General features: G+C 39.7%; 1 protein-coding gene across 1 annotated transcript in view; it reads right to left on the bottom strand.

The window, feature by feature from the left end:
- Positions 1-16,621, bottom strand: part of ADAMTS17 (ADAM metallopeptidase with thrombospondin type 1 motif 17) — a 918,064-nt gene that overhangs the window by 148,338 nt on the left and 753,105 nt on the right. The window lies entirely within an intron of this gene.

The following is a 16,621-nucleotide window of genomic DNA, read 5'->3' as shown; positions in this document are numbered from 1 at the left end:
ATATATATATATATATATATATATACTTTGCTGGTTTTTGTGTTTCTCTAGAAAACCCAATCCAACACACCAAGAGACCTGCCAAGATAAGGAGCTTCAATTACATGGAAAGGTACCCTATGAAACAGATTTCAATGAAGGTGTGGTACTGGTAGGGGCCTTACAGCTTAAACAACCTTGCACGTGGGCACTTTGCTGACCCTGAATGAACTTTATTTCTGGCCAGCATATTCTCATGCACTGGAGCTGATATCAATTTCATTTAGTACCCTGGCAGTTCCTTTCCACTGCAGCTTTTACTTTTCCTTGTATCTTGTCTACTTGGTATCTATGGGCTTTTGCTTCGGACAACTGACTGGTGCCCTTGTATTGTTGATGTCCTAAATATATGCTTTGTCTTACTTATTGGATAATCCATCCCTTCCCATGATAACAAATTTCTCCCTTTTCCTGGGCTAATGCACTAGAGACTTTTAAACTGACCAATGAAATATCAAACCAAACCACACTTGTTACCATTGAATCAATTCCAACTCATAGTGACCTTACAGGAGAGAGTCGAACTGCCCCATAGGGTTTCCAAGGTTGTAATCTTTATGGAAACATACTATCACATCTTTCTCCTGAGGAGTGGCCAGTGAGTTCAAAATGCTGACTTTCTGGTTAGCAACCGAGTGCTTAATCACTGAGCCACCCGTGCTCCTTTAGTGTACACTACTTGACCCCACCCTGCTTGCCATACATAAACCTTCTCCTGTAGTTCCAGTTGGAGCTCTGGTAGCATAGTGCCTAAGACACTTGACTACTAACCAGAAGGTTGGCAGTTCAAACCCACCAGCCACTCCTCAGAAGGAAGGCTGGGCACTCTACTTCCATAGTGATACTGCCTCGGAAACCCAAGGAGGGGTCACTATGAGTCAGGGCCGACTCGATGGCACATAACAGCAACAACACAGTTCCAGCCTGTTGTTCCTTGTCCTAGGTACAAACCATGTGTGGCCTTGTGTTGAGGTATGCTGTGGTTTCTTCCCTGGGACCTGTAAGTACTAAATTCTCTTTGTTTCCTGGCCTTCCTGCATGAGTCTTGCTTCTTCATGCCACACTTGACAGACCATCCACAAAACTCACAGACCCCCTTTGGGTCAAACTTAATATAAATTCAACCTCTATAATCATCTATAAACATCATCCCTCTATAAACCATCTGAGGGATGTGGATAGCTCTAGGAAATGGATGTCACATGCAAGCTTGGACCAAGGACACACACTAAGCACCATTGTTGAAGAAGCTGTACTTATAGCCTTGGCTGTATTTATATATCAGAGTAGAACTGTGCTACGTGGCTGATTTTTCAGAAGTAGATAACCAGGCCTTTCTTCCAAGACACCTCTGTGTGCACCTGAACCACCAAACTTGCAGTTAGCATCCAAGTGTGTTAATCATTTGTACCACCCAGGGAGGAAGCCTTTGCTACTAGCCTGATAGATGTCACTCTTTGACCCTCCCCTTAGACAATTTAAGCTGCTCTATAAGAACATCTTATGGGAGCTCTGGTAGCACAGTGCCTAAAGCACTTGACTGCTAACCAGAAGGCTGACGGTTCAAACCCACCAACCACTCCTTGGAAGGCAGATGGGGCAATCTACTTCCGTTGTGATACTGCCTCGGAAACCCAAGGAGGGGTCGCTATGAGTCAGGTCCAACTCAAGGGCACATAACAACAACAACATAAGAACATCTTAGGGAAGATTCATGCAGGCCTGGGAAAATGGTCAAGTTTGGCTTTAGACTGGGCTGTCTCCCCCCCACACACATACACACCCTGTTCACTTGTGTGCCCAGCACCTACCTGTTATTCTTATTACTCCATATTAAAGCACTTCAGAAATATTATTCAGACATCAAAGAAATAAAGCAATGGTATAATGAGAATGAACCCTGAAAACATCATGCTAAGTAAAGGAAGCCAGACATGAAAGAATAAAACATTATATGGTTCTACTTATATGAAATATGTAGAATAGGTAAATCTGTAGAGACATAAAGCAGATTGGTGGTTTCTGGGGGCTGGAGGAAGGGAGAACTGGGGACCAGCTGCTTAATAGGTATGGAATCTTTTCTGGGAATGATGAAAACAGTGTGGAATTAGATAAAGGTGTTGGTTGTACAACATTGCGAATGTACTAAATGCCATGAACTTGTTCACTTTAAAATAGTTAATTTTATGTTATGTTAATTTCACCTCAATAAAAAAAAAATAAAGAGGAAAAACTCCTCTCTTGGAAAAGCACCCAATAAAATCATTCTCACACAAAAGAATTGCTGATCAGGTTAAACCTTTTCCCTTTCAGGGCATTGTCTTTGGCTCACTGAAGAAATTCTTCATTTTGTTCCTTCCTTGGCACAGTGGGCCTTCCCTTGGTTAACTTCCCTAGCATAAAGATGCAGTTACCCAAGGGTACCTTCGCTGGAATAGAGGAGCTGCTGGCGTGTCTTCCAGCAAATGCACCAGTCCCCCAGGCCTGGGGGCAATGCTGTGCACCACAGAGAAACCTCAAGCACTTAGGACATGCATCAAAAGAAGACCTTCAAAGTACGGAGAAAGCTTAACCTTCTAAAACACAGTAACTCTGAACATGGGCCAAGCCTCCAGATCTACAACCTTGCCTCCCTCAGATAGCCAGGAATCACAGAAATTCCTCAATGTTGGCTTTTACACACCCTCTGACCCTCGTCCAACTCGACGGCTCAATGGCACATAACAACAGCAACTGACCCTCTGAAGATTTATGGATCTAGCCTATGTGGGGTCTCTCCAGAAAAGTCCAAGTGGTTTTTTAGTTGGGAATAGATGCAAAATACTACCATAAGAGATGTGCAAGGTTTTAGAAATTAGCAATACTGCCAGAGTATTTCCAGAGTGCACACATTACTTAGGAAAGAATTATCCTGTCTTTTCATGAACTGGTCCTTGCCACAGCTTTTATCAAGGTATTATTTTAATTGTCTGACAGTATGTGATGTTTGCTCATTCTTATCCTAATGGTTCCATGTTGGGGTTTGGGCAAGAGGGATCAGAGATGAGGAGAAATGGAGGGATGTTGCTTTTTTTAGAGTAGAATTTTATGGATTAAGGCAAGTAAGTCCATGATTAGAAGGGATGCAGAACCTGCAGATGACCTGATGCCAGGAGGACAGGCAGGTCTGTGTGGTCTGTAAGGGTGTCCAAGAGGTTATTCCTAGGCACAGAGACTAGCCTCTCTTTCAGTCTACAAAGCCCTTTCTTATCTTCTCCAGGATTCACCAAAACTCTGTGAGGGAGGGCAGATATTAAATAGCCAATGTCAAATCCTTTGGAAATATGGTGGTATATGGTATAAGTATTTAAAAGAAATCAACAATAAGTAGATAAATAAATAGTATTGCTATTCTCTTCATGTTATGGATGCACAAACTACTGCTCAGAGAAAGGTGGGCCATCCACATAGCACTGCCCCCCTGCCCCCACCCACCAGGAGAGACTCAGAGAGCATGAGGAGGACTGCCTCCTGATTCCAAATCCAACCTGTCTACCTGGGGGTACCTCCAATTTGATACTTAGGGTGGCTTTTCTGTGAGGGCTACAAAGGCGAAGGCTGATTTAAGGAAGAGGTGTTTCAGCTTCGTTTGCCAATGTCTGGAAATGGCAGCTATTCTCTGTTTCTGTTAGTTGCTCTAGTCAGCTCCAACACATAGAAACATTATATATAACATTGCGAAAGGCTGCCTGGTCCTGAACCCATGATTGTTGCTATGTTTGAGTTCATTGTGGGTATTGTGTCAATCCATTTAATTGAGGGTTTCTCTCATTTTCACTGACCTACTTTACCAAACGTGATGTCTTTTTCTAGTGATTGGTCTTTCCTGATGACATGTCTGAAATAAGTGAGCCAAAGTCTCTCCATCCTCACTTTCAAAGAGCATTCTGGTTCTATTTCTCTTAAGACTGATTTGTTCATTCTTCTTGCAGACTAACATATATTAAATTTTCTTAATCAGCATCACAATTTGAATGCACCAATTCTTCTGTCTTCCTTTTTATTGCCTAGTTTTCACATGCATATGAGGTGACTGAAAAGAGCATGGCTTGGTTCAGGTGCACCCTAGTCATCAAAGTGACATGTTTGCTTTTTAAAAACTTTGAAGAGGTCTTTTGCAACAGATTTACCCAATGCAATATATTGTTTGATTTCTTGACTGCTACTTCAATGAACATTGATTGTTGATCCAAGTAGAATGAAACTGTTGAGAACTTCAAATTGTTCTCCATTTAACATGATGATGTTTATTGGTCCTGTGAGGTTTATTGTGTTCTTCATGCTCACTTGTAATACATATTGAAAGCTGTATCTTTGACCTTCAATAAGTGCTTTAAGTATCAGTAAATATCAATAAGCTGTATCTGTAAGTGCTTTAAGTAGTCTTCATTTTCAGCAAGCAAGGTTGTGTCATCTGCATAAAGCAGGTTGTTAGTGAGTCTTCCTCTGATCCTAATGCCCTATTATTTCATATAGTCTAGGTATTTTGTGAATATACCTATTACAAAGTCCACCCAGAGGAAAGGTATAAAGGAAATGGGAAGGCAGCCCAGAAGAAAAGCTCAACTCACATAGGGCCCACTGGAGGGCAACTGGCTGGACCAATCAAATTGTCACTTTTAAGAATGCTAATAAGAGGGCTGAGGAGAGAGCTATCATTCTGTAATTGGAAAGGCCAAGATAAAGCAGCCCAGAGTACTAAAATAAGATCCACTGATGCCTGTTTTAAGGGACATTTAGGGCATTCTAGGAGCTCTGGTGGTACTGTGGTTAAAGCTTTGAGCTGCTAACTGAAAGGTCGGTGGTTTGAATCCACCAGCCACTCCATGGTAGAAAGATGAGGCAGTCTGCTTTTGCAAAGGTTTACAGCCTGGGAAACCCTATGGGGCACTTCTACTCTGTCCTATAGGTTTGCTACGAGTTGGAATTTACTTGATGCCAGTGGGTTTTGATTTATGACATTCTAGCCAAGGCTCTTGACTATGCTGAGCTCCTCTGTGCCCTGGGCTCTGGGATGTGTCACCTGCCAGCCTCTGTACTCATGAGGCCACTTCCCAGAGTCCCAAGGGTCTAAGACAATAAATATGCACTTTCTTGTACTTTTACTTTTTGTAACAGCTTTATTGAGAGAACTCACATACAATTCACCTATTCAAAGTATACAATTCAATTTTTTTTGCCATAGTCATTTTAACACCTCAAAAAAGAAACTCCGTATCTTTTATTTTCTTTCAATAATGTTTTGTGGTTTTCAGTTTGCACTTTTGTTAAATTTATTCCCAAGTATTTTATTATTTTTGATGCTATTGTAAGTGGAGTCCTGTCTTTAGTTTCATTTTCAGATGGTTCCTTGAATATAATTAACTTTTTAAATTAGAAATCGTTCAAGTGATGTATGTTTTGTTATGCATATTTTCAGACACACACAAAAAATTTTTGATTAAAGAGCATTACAAATGCAGATGTGATTCTCATCCTGATGCAAAGGACCAAGGATCATCACTGTCTACTGGTAAGAGAGTTGAGTGCAGTTTTGTTTGTTTTCTTGCCTGTTTCCTGCTACTTGAGTTCAAGTAGAGTCAGCTCCTGCATACATCATATCTGACATGGGACTAAATAGTCAAAAACCAAGCTTCTAGACCAATTTGCGCTAACTCATTGTAAATCACTGAATATTCTGTGTTTCAATTTCTTTCTTTCTCCCCCCCTCCCCATCCCTGGTAAACAACAGTTTCCTTCCATATATAAACCTTTCCTTGACTTCTTACAATAATGAACTAAAACTATATTTGTCCTTCTGTGATTGACTTATCTCATTCAGCATAATGTCCTCCACATTCATCCACGTTATGCAGTGTTTTGCAGATTCTATATTACTCTTTCCACAGTGGTTGTATCATCTGACAGTCATACCAGCAGTGTATGAGAGTTCCAATCTCTCCACATCCTTGGCAGCATTTGTTATTTTCTGTCTTGTTGAACTTTGCCATTAGTGCTGGGGTGGGATGGAATATCATTGTTTTGATTTGCATCTCTGTGATGGTTAATGATCGTGAATATTTCTTCATGTATTTTCTGGTTGCCTGAATATCCTCTTTGGTGAAGTGTCTATTCATGTCTTCTGCTCATTTTTCAATTGGATTTTTAATCTTTTTTTTTTTTTGTTGAGATGTTGGAGTTTTCTATAAATTTTAGAGATAAGTCCCTTGGCAGATATGTAATTATTGACAAGTATGAAATTGTTGCTGTCATTTTGTTATGTACTTTTTCATGCTGCTGATTTCTTTGTTACATATAATTTACTGTGCTGACCTCATTTTGTTTATGAATCATGTTATCACTTCCTTCGTTGTTATTTTTTAGTATTTGCTAAATATTTGTGCTGGTCCTCTTTTTTTTTTTTAATTTAGATGTGAAGATTTATCATTTTTCTTTGAGGTTACCCTGTGATTTATAGCTTTCTTTCCAAGTTTAGAACAGTCCGTTCTATTCTGTAATTGTTCTGACTTCCCTACCACTTACAAGTTCTGTAACTACACAATTTTTTTTTCCCTCTTTTCGGTCTGTAGTTGTTCTTATTTGTCAATTGATGTCTCTGGTTCCCTGTTTAAAATTTTGTAGGCTTATTTACTTTGGATACTTCCATAGCTGGGTTGGTTTCTGGCTTATGTCACCATGTGTATTAATGGTCAGTTCTTTGCTGTTGCTGCTTCTCTGTCCAAAGGACACCCTTTAGCATCTCTTGTAAGGTTGGTCTGGTTTTAACAAATTCCCTTAATTTCTGCTTATCTGGAAATGTCCTAATTTCACCATCATATTTGAAGGACAATTTTGTTGGGTACATAATTCTTGGTTGGAAATTTTTCTCTTTCAGGGTTTTATATATACCATCCCATTGTCTTCTCACCTGCATGGTTTCTGCCAAGAAATCTGAGCTTAGTCTTATTGGTTGCCCCTTATAGGTAACTTTTCGTTTTTCCCATGCTACATTCAGGATTCTTTTTTTTTTTGTGTCTTTGGTTTTGGTGAGTTTGATGATGATATGTCTTGGTAATTTTCTTTTGGGGTCCATCCTGTTTGGGTCTCATTGGACTTCTTGAATGGATATATTCTCATCTTTCATCATAGCAACAAATCTTCGACAATTTTTTCTGTGGTTTTATTTTTCTCTTCCTGTTCTGGAATTCTGATTGTTGTTGTTATGTGCCGTTGAGTTGGCCCTGATTCACAGCAACCCCTCCTTGGGTTTCTGAGGCAGTATTACTATAGAAGTAGGATTGCTCAACCTTCCTTCCAAGGAGTGGCTGGTGGGTTTGAACCGCCAGCCTTCTGGTTAGCAGTCAAGTGTCTTAGGCACTATGCTACCAGATTACATGTAGGTTATTCCTTTTGATGGTATCCACATGAAGCTTAGGTTTTCTTCATTTTGTTTTGATCTTTTTTCTGATTTTTCCCTTTCCAAAGAAGTATTGAGATATTTGCCTTCAATCTCACTAATTCTGTCTTCCATTGATTCAATTCTACTCCTTTGTCCACTCAATGTGTTATCTATTTCTGAAAATTTAGTATTATCTTCTGGATTTCTGTGTGTAGATTTTGTATAATTTCTAATTGCTCATTTATTTTGTCATTTTGTTCTTATATTGTCTTTCTAAACTGTTCTAGGGTTTTCTTCTCAATTTAGTCAGCATTTTCCTTGATCTGTCTCTCAGTCATTGAAGGTACCTAAATATAATTCTCTTGAATTCCTTATCAGGGATTTCCAATGCTGCATCTTCCTCAGGGATGTGTTTTGGGTCTGTATCTTGGTCCCTTGTTTCTCCTGCTTTATCTTGCTTCTTTGTGTGGACTGTGATGCTCTGTTGTCTCTGAGGCATTGTGATGCTTTTGTGTTTATATTTAATTGGTGATTGTATGTTGGAATGACTTGCCCACAATTTTTGTTTTGTTTGGATGTTATCTACATAAGCAGGATACTGTGCTGTGCTCCTCTAATTGTTATTTGGCAGCACTCATACACTCACCACCTGTCTCCTTTCCTGTTATCAGCCTCCCTGTCCCTGCCGTCCTTAGCAAATGGAGCCTATTTTAGGTCCTGTTTTCATTCAGATTTTCCCACTAGTTGGTGCCTAAGCCACTTCTGTATACTTCCTTTCAAAGCTCAGGGCTCCAGGATTATCTCCTGTATCTCTGTCAATTGGTTTCTCTTTTCTTTGTTGAAGAGGGTCTGTGTATCTTGTCTGCCTAGTCCACCATCTTACCTGAAGTCTATGGCTGTAGGTTGTGAGATCTGGGAGTGTGAGACTTCCTACCTTACTCTTCTTCTTCAATAGTGCTTTGCTTATCTGAGGTCTCTTTCCTTTCCATACAAAATTAGGGATTGTTATTTCCATATCCTTAAAGAATGTTGATGGGATCTGGATTGGTATTACAATGAATATACAGATTGCTTTGGGTATAACTGAGATTTTGACAATGTTCAATCTTCGTATCCACCAACTTGGTATGTTCTCCCACTTATGTAGATCTCTTATAGTTTTTTGAAGTAGTCTTTTGTAGTCTTCTTTGTACAGGTCTTTTGTGTCTCTGGTAAGACTTATTCTCAAGTATTTTATTTTGTGGGTATTTATTGTAAATGTTATTGATTTCCTTATTTTCTTTTCAGCGATCTCTTTGATGGTATAGAGAAATCCCACTGATTTTTGTATGTTGATTTTGTATCCTGCCACTATGCTAAATCTCTCAATTAGTTCCAGAAATTTTTTTGCTGAGTCGCTTGGGTTTTCTATGTACAGGATCATATCATTAGCAAATAGGGATAGTTTGACTTCTTCCTTACCAATTTGGATACCTTTGATTGCCTTATTGATCCCTTGATCCCTTTCTTGCCTTATTGCCCTGGCTAGGACTTCCATTACAATGTGAAAAGAAGCAGTGATAGAGGGTATCCTTATCTGGTTCCTGTTTGCAAAGAGAATGGTTTCAGTCTCTCTCCATTGAGAATAATGTTGGTTGTTGGTTTTGCATATGTGCCCTTTATTATGTTGAGGAATTCCCTTTCTATTCCTATTTTGCTGAGAGTCTTGATTAGGAATGGGTGTTGGATTTTATGAAATTCTTTTTCTGTATCAATTGATATGATCATGTGGTTCTTTCCCTTTGTTTTATTTATGTGGTAGATGATGAATATAATTGATTTTTATATATTGATCTGGTATCTTCCCAGCTTGCTTAATTAGCTTATTAGTTCTAATTGGTTTTTTTTTTTTTTTTGAGTGGTTTCCTTAGGATTTTTCATATATTAGATCATTTCATCTCTAAATTGGGATAGTTTTACTTTTTCCTTTCCAATCTGGATGCCTGTTATTTCTTTTTCTCACCTAATTGCCCTGGCTAGAACCTCCAGTACAAAGTTGAGTAGAAGTGGGGAGAGTAGATACCCTTGTCTTGCTCCTGATCTTAAGGGGAAAGCATTCAGTCTTCCATCATTAAGTATGATGTAAGCTCTAAGTTTTCCTTGTATGTTCTTTATCAGGTTGAAGAAGTTCCTTTATATTCTTAGTTGTTGAATGTTTTATCATGAAACATTCTTGGATTTTGTCAAAGGCTTTTTCTGTGTCCACTGAGATTTTAAAAAAAATCTATTGATATGGTGTACTAAATTAATTGATTTTTGGATGATAAACTAACCTGGTAGCATAGTGGCTAAGACACTTGCCTGCTAACCAGACGGCTGGTGGTTCAAACCCACCAGCCACTCCTCAGAAGGAAGGTTGGGCAATCCTACTTCCGTAGCGATACTGCCTCGGAAACCCAAGGAGGGGTCACTATGAGTCGGGGCCGACTCGACGGCATATAACAACAACAACAACAAACTAACCTTGCATTTCTGGGTAAGTCGCACTTGGTCTGGTGTATAATCCTCTTCATATGTTGCTGGATTCAGTTTGCTAGTATTTTGTTGAGGATTTTTGCATCTTTACTGACACAGGATATTGGTCTGCAGTGTTCTTTTCTTTTAATGTCTTTGTCTGGTTTTGGTATCAGTCTAGTATTGGCTTTATAGAATGAGTTAGGATATATCCCTTCCTCTTTTACATTTTGGGAAAGTTTTTGAAGAATTTGTGTTAATTCCTCTTTAAATGTTTGGCAGAATTTATTACTGAAGCCATCTGATCCTGGGATTTTCTTTGTGGGAAGGTTTTTGATTACTAATTCATTCTCCTTTATAAGTCTGTTCAGAATTTCTATTTCTTCTTGATTTAGTTTCAGCAGTCTGCATCTTTCTGGAAATTTGTCCATTTCATGTATGCTACCTATTTTTTGGCGTCCAGTTGTCATAATAATATTCCTTTACAATCCTTTTTGTTTCTGTAAGGTAATAAGGTCTCCTCTTTTCTGATTTTAGTAATCTGAGTGTTGTTTTTGTCTTGGCCAATCTACTTAATTGTCCCTATTGCCATCAAGTCGATTCCAACACACAGCAACCCTATAGGGCAGAGTAGAACTGCTCCATAGGTTTTCCAAGGCTGTAAATCTTTGCAGAAGATTTACATAGGATATTGCCTCATTTTTCTCTCATGGAGCAGCTGGTGGGTTCAAACCACCGAATTTTTGATTAATAGCTGAATGTTTTAACAATTATTCCACCAGAGCTCCTTAATCTAGCTAAAGGTCTGTCAATTTTGTTGATCTCTTCAAAGAACAAACTTTTGGTCTCGTTCCTTTCTTCTGTTGTTTTTATATTCTTAATGGTATTAATTACTGCTCCATCAGTAACCAAACCTATAATGTTCTTGTTTCCCAGTGTCTTAACATGATAGGTTTGGTTACTGATGTCAAATATTTCTTCTTTTTTAATATAGGTATAAATTCCCTTGAAGCTGTATCTCATATGTTTTGGTGTATTGTGTCTTCATTTTCATTCATCTCTATGCATTTTGGGAGCTCTGGTGCTGAAGTGCCTAAGGCATTTGACTGCTAATCAGAAGGTTGGAGGTTCAAACCCACAAGCCACTCCTTGGAAGGAAGATTGGGAAATTTACTTCCATAGAGATACAACCTCTGAAACCCAATGAGGGGTCGCTATGAGTTGGAAACAACTCAACAGCAATGAGTTTGGCTTGTTTTTTTCTATGCATTTTTACAATTTCCCTTGTGATTTCTTCTTTGACCTACCGATTATCTAGGAGTGTGTTGTTCACATCCTTATATTTCTGATTTTCTCAAATTTCTTCCGGGTATCACTTCTAATTTCATTCAATTTTGGTCAGCAATCATACTTTGATTATTTCAGTTATTTTACTGTGGAATATTTAATGGTCTATAGTATATGGTGTATCCTGGAGAATGTTTCATGTGTACTTGAGAAGAATGTATATAGATGACTGCTAGATCTAATCAGCTTGTAATGTTGTCTAAGTCTTCTATTTCCTTGTTGATCTTCTATCAAACTTTCTCTTTTTTTTTCAATCAATTATTGGAAATAAAGTTTTAAAGTCTCCAGTTATTATTGCTGAATTGTCTATTTTTCCCTCCATCTGTTAGGTTTTGCATCATGTATTTTGGGGCTTTGATGCTAGATGACTATATTTTCATAATTTTATGTCTTCTTGATGAATTAAGATTTTTCTCATTATAAAGTGCCCCTTTTTATCTTTAGTAAACACATTTTGTGTTAAAACCCATTTTATCTGATGTTGATATAGTCACTCCTACTCTGTTATGATTGCTATTTGCCTGATACAGTTTTTCTCTCCTTTTTTGTTTAATGTATTTATATGTAAACATGCATTTTTAGCAAGAAAAGAACAATTGTTCCCTAGGATAAACTGCTCCTATCTGCAGACTGTTCTTTCTGTGAGAGAGCCTATCAATAGAAGATTCTGAGAGGAACTGGCCTTCCTTAGCCCCAAGAGGAAGAGACTGTTCTGGGTGTCTGCTGCAAGCACATCCCAAGTTCATTTCTTTACCTCTCCAGAGAGCTTATAAGTTAGAAATCCTGCCATTGTCTCTTTCAGTGCAGGGTCATTTATTCTGTAGTATGACATTCATTCTAGAACCTGGAGAGTACATATTCCTCCCTCATTTCTAATAGATCATTTTGCAGTCTGGGCTGTTTTTGTTTATTATGCTTCCTCAGACTGAGTTTCACCTTTTTCCTGATATTAAATACCAAAACAAACACTGAGTGCCCAATGCTTTTTATATTTTATTACTCAGAAAAGTTGGGACATGAGAAGGACTTTTAAGGTCTACATGCAAAGTATTTCTCAACAGGAGAAATCCAGTCTCATGTGAAAGTAGTATCTGGGAATTATCTTGTTGTCTGTAATGAACAAAGGGAGGGATTATCATCCAAGGTTTAAGGATAGAGAGAAGGAAGAAAACAGAATTTTCTAATTTCAAGATCGTACTCTGAAAATGGTTTAATTCCTCCATCTTAAATGTTTCCTAACTTATATAAGTAAGAAATACTTTAATTTTTCACTAATTTAATTAAATTATAGGTGAGGTTCTAGAATTTATGTCAAATTTTAGAAAAAATTCTGGAATTCAACTAATGTAAATTTCTCCTCACCATTCACATACTAGACAAGCTATGTAGTGGACCAATGGTGCTATTCACAATTAGAGTTATTTTATTTTAAAGGAAAGCATAGAAGAAAATGTTTTAATTTCAGACTAGGTATAAATAAATTAAACAATGGTATCTTTTCAGATCTTGGCTCTAGCTGAAGATCTACATGTTTCAAGCTTCATTCTTAACTCATGATCACACACACATGCACACAAACTCTGAACATGCTTTCATAAGGAACAGGATTCTATTAAATTTTTAACTCAAAACAAGGCCAGCCTAGTTAAGATAATTGAGCAAGAAGGATGAATTTAAAAACCAAATACACTTCCTTGCAGATGACTATTCAATTCAATTCCCAGTCAGATGTTGAATGTTCTTTTCTGAATCACCCTAATTTGATGTACAGTACAGCATGTACTTCCTGGGAAGAAATTCAAATCATAAATACTATAGGGAAATATCTAATAACATGGAATGGCCTTTCCAAGTAGCCAATAAGCTCTAAAAGCCTGCAAACACGTAAAATCTGGTAAAGCCGGAGTTGTGCTCCAGGAAGAGCCCTTTCACTGGCAGCCTCTACCACCAGGATTAGTTGGGGCTCGGTATTAAGGGGCTGGCATGCAGCATTGCTCTTTGGATGCTGGATGATAGCAGGGCCTCTTCCCTGCAGACTGTGGTCAGCAAGGTGAAGGCTTCTGGCTACAGTCCTAACAGCTGATCTGATCTGTGAGTTTTGCCTTCTGCCATATCAAGGCCAGGTTTACTGATGTGTTTTTGTTGGTGTGCAAAATGCTGGAGAGAGGCCACCTGCCTTGTGTCAGATTCCAGATTCCATATGGCTACAGAAGGATTTGGGAGAAGTATGTATAGAGTTAGGTGCAGGATTAGAATAAAGTGGTGCTAATGGTATACCTAAGGCACTTGACTGTTAACCAGAAGGTTGGTGGTTCAATCCTACCAGCAACTCCTTGGAAGGAAGATTGGGCAATCTATTTCTGTAGTGACACTGTCTTGGAAACCCAAGGAGGGGCTGCTATGAGTTGGAGATGACTCAATGACATGTAATAACAACAACAACAATGTTGTGCAGTTGGGAAGGCAAAGAAAACTGTTGGAACTCAATAGAAAAAGAGAATCAAAGAAAATTAAAGTTAGACCAGGAGAAATAAAACAAAATACAGGGAAAATGATAAATAGCTCTGTTTTTTTATAAAGCCAAAAAGTAACAATAATATGTTGTTGTTTGTTGTTATGTGCCGTCGAGTCAGCTCCGACTCATAGCGACCCCTCTTTGGGTTTCCGAGGCAGTATCACTACGGAAGTAGGATTGCCCAACCTTCCTTCCGAGGAGTGGCTGGTGGGTTTGAACCGCCAGCCTTCTGGTTAGCAGTCAAGTGCTTTAGCCACTATGCTACCAGAGCTCCTAACAATAATATAGAAAGGCTCATTTACCTCATGATATTCAACAGTTGGTTGTATTTTATTTATTTTTTTTAATACAGTGCATACCTTTGGGTTCTTGGGCTCTCTGTTCTCTAATCGGGCTACCCAAGTTGAAAAAGCCATTATTCTCCAGATCCTACTCATTTCCAAAATGTGTTCTGATCAACATGTCATATATACAGCTCACCCGAGTGCAATTTTCACTTATGGAGTAAATTTCTTCCTCATTTACTAATGTCAACTTCTCTACTTTTCTTCACTTACTACCCTAAGTCCATATTACTATATGTAACTAAGAAAGATTGAAGACAACTAGATTACGCTGTGAAATAATTCAAATTTTATTTTCCATATATATATATATGTAATTTATAATGTATGTATGTGTGTATACATATGTGTGTGTGTATATATATATATATATATATACACATATATATAAATGTATGTATATATACAAGGAGCTCTGGTGGCATACTGCCTAAGGCATTTGACTGCTAACCAGAAGGCTGGCAGTTCAAACCCACCAGCCACTCTGTGGAAGGAAGACTGGGCAATCTACTTCTGTAAAGATTTACAGCCTCAGAAACTCAATGGTGGTCACTATGAGTCAGAATATATACACATAAATATATATATATATATATATACACACACACACACATGTATATACACACATGTATATACACACATGTGTATATGCATATACACACATGTATATATAAATGTATGTGTCACATAATATCCATTTGGACAATATCGGACAGCCTGTGGTCTCATACGGTCTTTTTTTCCCCAATCAACCAGAAAGCATTTATTGAGGGCACTGGGCATACAGAGCTGGGCATTTGCACAGGAAGGCGGGTGGGTAGGAGCCCTTCCCTCTGGAGTCTTAATGTAGGCCAATGTTCTTCACGTGTTCACCTGGATGCCCTGTCTGCTCCCAGTAGTAGATCCTCTGGTGCTGGATAAGCTTCAAGCTCTGGCTAAAGGCCTTGCTACATGCCAGAAGCTGAAAGGATTCTCACTTGTGTGGGTCCACAGGTGCTGAAGAAATGGGAGCGGCTGATGGAAGGGCTTGCTGCACTCATGGCACTTGTAGGGCTTCTCACCTATGTGGATGTGCTGGTGCTCAGTGAGCACAGAGTTCCAGATGAAGGCCTTGCCACACTGGCTGCAGTGTATAGCTTCTTGCCTGTGTGTAGCCACTGGTGCTAAATCAGGTTGAAGCTCTGGTTAAAGGACTGGCTACATTTGCTGCACTTACAGGGCTTCTTATTGTTGTGGATGCACAGGTGTTATGTGAAGTGCAAGCTGTGGCTGAAGGCCTTGCTGCACTGGCCATGCTCATAAAGCTTCTTGTCCATGTGGATGTAGTGGTGCAGGAGGAAGCTGGACCAGCCACAGAAGCCCTTGCTGCATCTGTGGCAGCTGTAGAGCTTCTTGCCTGTGGGGATACACTCATCGATGCTTCAGCAGCAGTGAATCATGATTGAAGCTCTTGTCACAGGTCTCATGAAGCTCAGCCTACTTGGGTCAGCCTCTGTTCACTGGGGCTCCCTACGGCAAGAGCTTCATGTACCAGGCATCCCTCTTTGGTGTACAAAGTCTAGTTCATAGTGGCTGCTCCAAACTGGCAGCTGGTCCAAGATTTTCCCCGCACTTAGGTGTTTGGAGAAGGGCCCTCAGGCTCTTCAGCACCTCCACCACAGGAAAGTCTGGCTGGGGAGACAGTGGCACCTTCTCAGGCTCTGACTCAGAATTGGGCCAGGAAACATTTCTCTTGATCTCAACTCCCTAGACATCTTGGGAATCCAGGTCTGAGAGCTCAATTCCAGTGGCTAAAAGAGCACTTTAGTGCTGGAGTTAGGGGTGGAGTGGTGGGGGGGATGGGCAGAAGGGGTAAGGTGGTAGGGGAAGTCATATTGATGATCATGGAGATGAAGCAGGGCCTCGTGGGGGTGGTGGACTCCAGGAGGTGCCCCCAGTGATGACTGACAGGGTGGAGCAAGAGGGATTCCTGATTGTCCCCTAGGGCTGCCATCTTCCCCAAGGCCTCCTGAAGGTGTCCACACCTGGCAACCCTATCCTTGTTGTCTGAGTGGAGGTGGAGGGTCTCAGGGTAGAAGCCCCTTCAGCCCCTTCAGGGCTGCAGACTCTCGTTCTGAGCTCAGGTTCCAGCCTCTACTGCTTCAACAGCTGAAGAGGGGTAGGACACCAAGCCACTAGATCAGAAGCAAACACTCCTCCACCCCTACTTCCCAATTGGGTGTGCTGTGTTCATGGAGAAAGGCATAATTGATTATGAAGAAGGGCATGACTGTGGAGCATAGCCACAAGAGCAGCAGCTCCTGGGCTCAGGCCTGTGGCTCCACACAAGTAGTGCAGCCTCAGACATTATGTGACTCGGAATATTATGCAGGTATATAACGTGGTGTTTGTACAACATCCAAATCATATAACATCCTATATCACAGAATGTATGGTGGAATATATATACATAAAATCAATAATTAG

The sequence above is a fragment of the Orycteropus afer genome, unplaced genomic scaffold (assembly GCF_000298275.1).
Source record: "Orycteropus afer afer isolate SDZICR_OR568_19922 unplaced genomic scaffold, OryAfe1.0 scaffold00019, whole genome shotgun sequence".
In the NCBI taxonomy this organism is placed as follows: domain Eukaryota; kingdom Metazoa; phylum Chordata; class Mammalia; order Tubulidentata; family Orycteropodidae; genus Orycteropus; species Orycteropus afer.
Note: the sequence above shows the minus strand (reverse complement) of the source record. Positions and strands in the feature narration are given on the sequence as shown.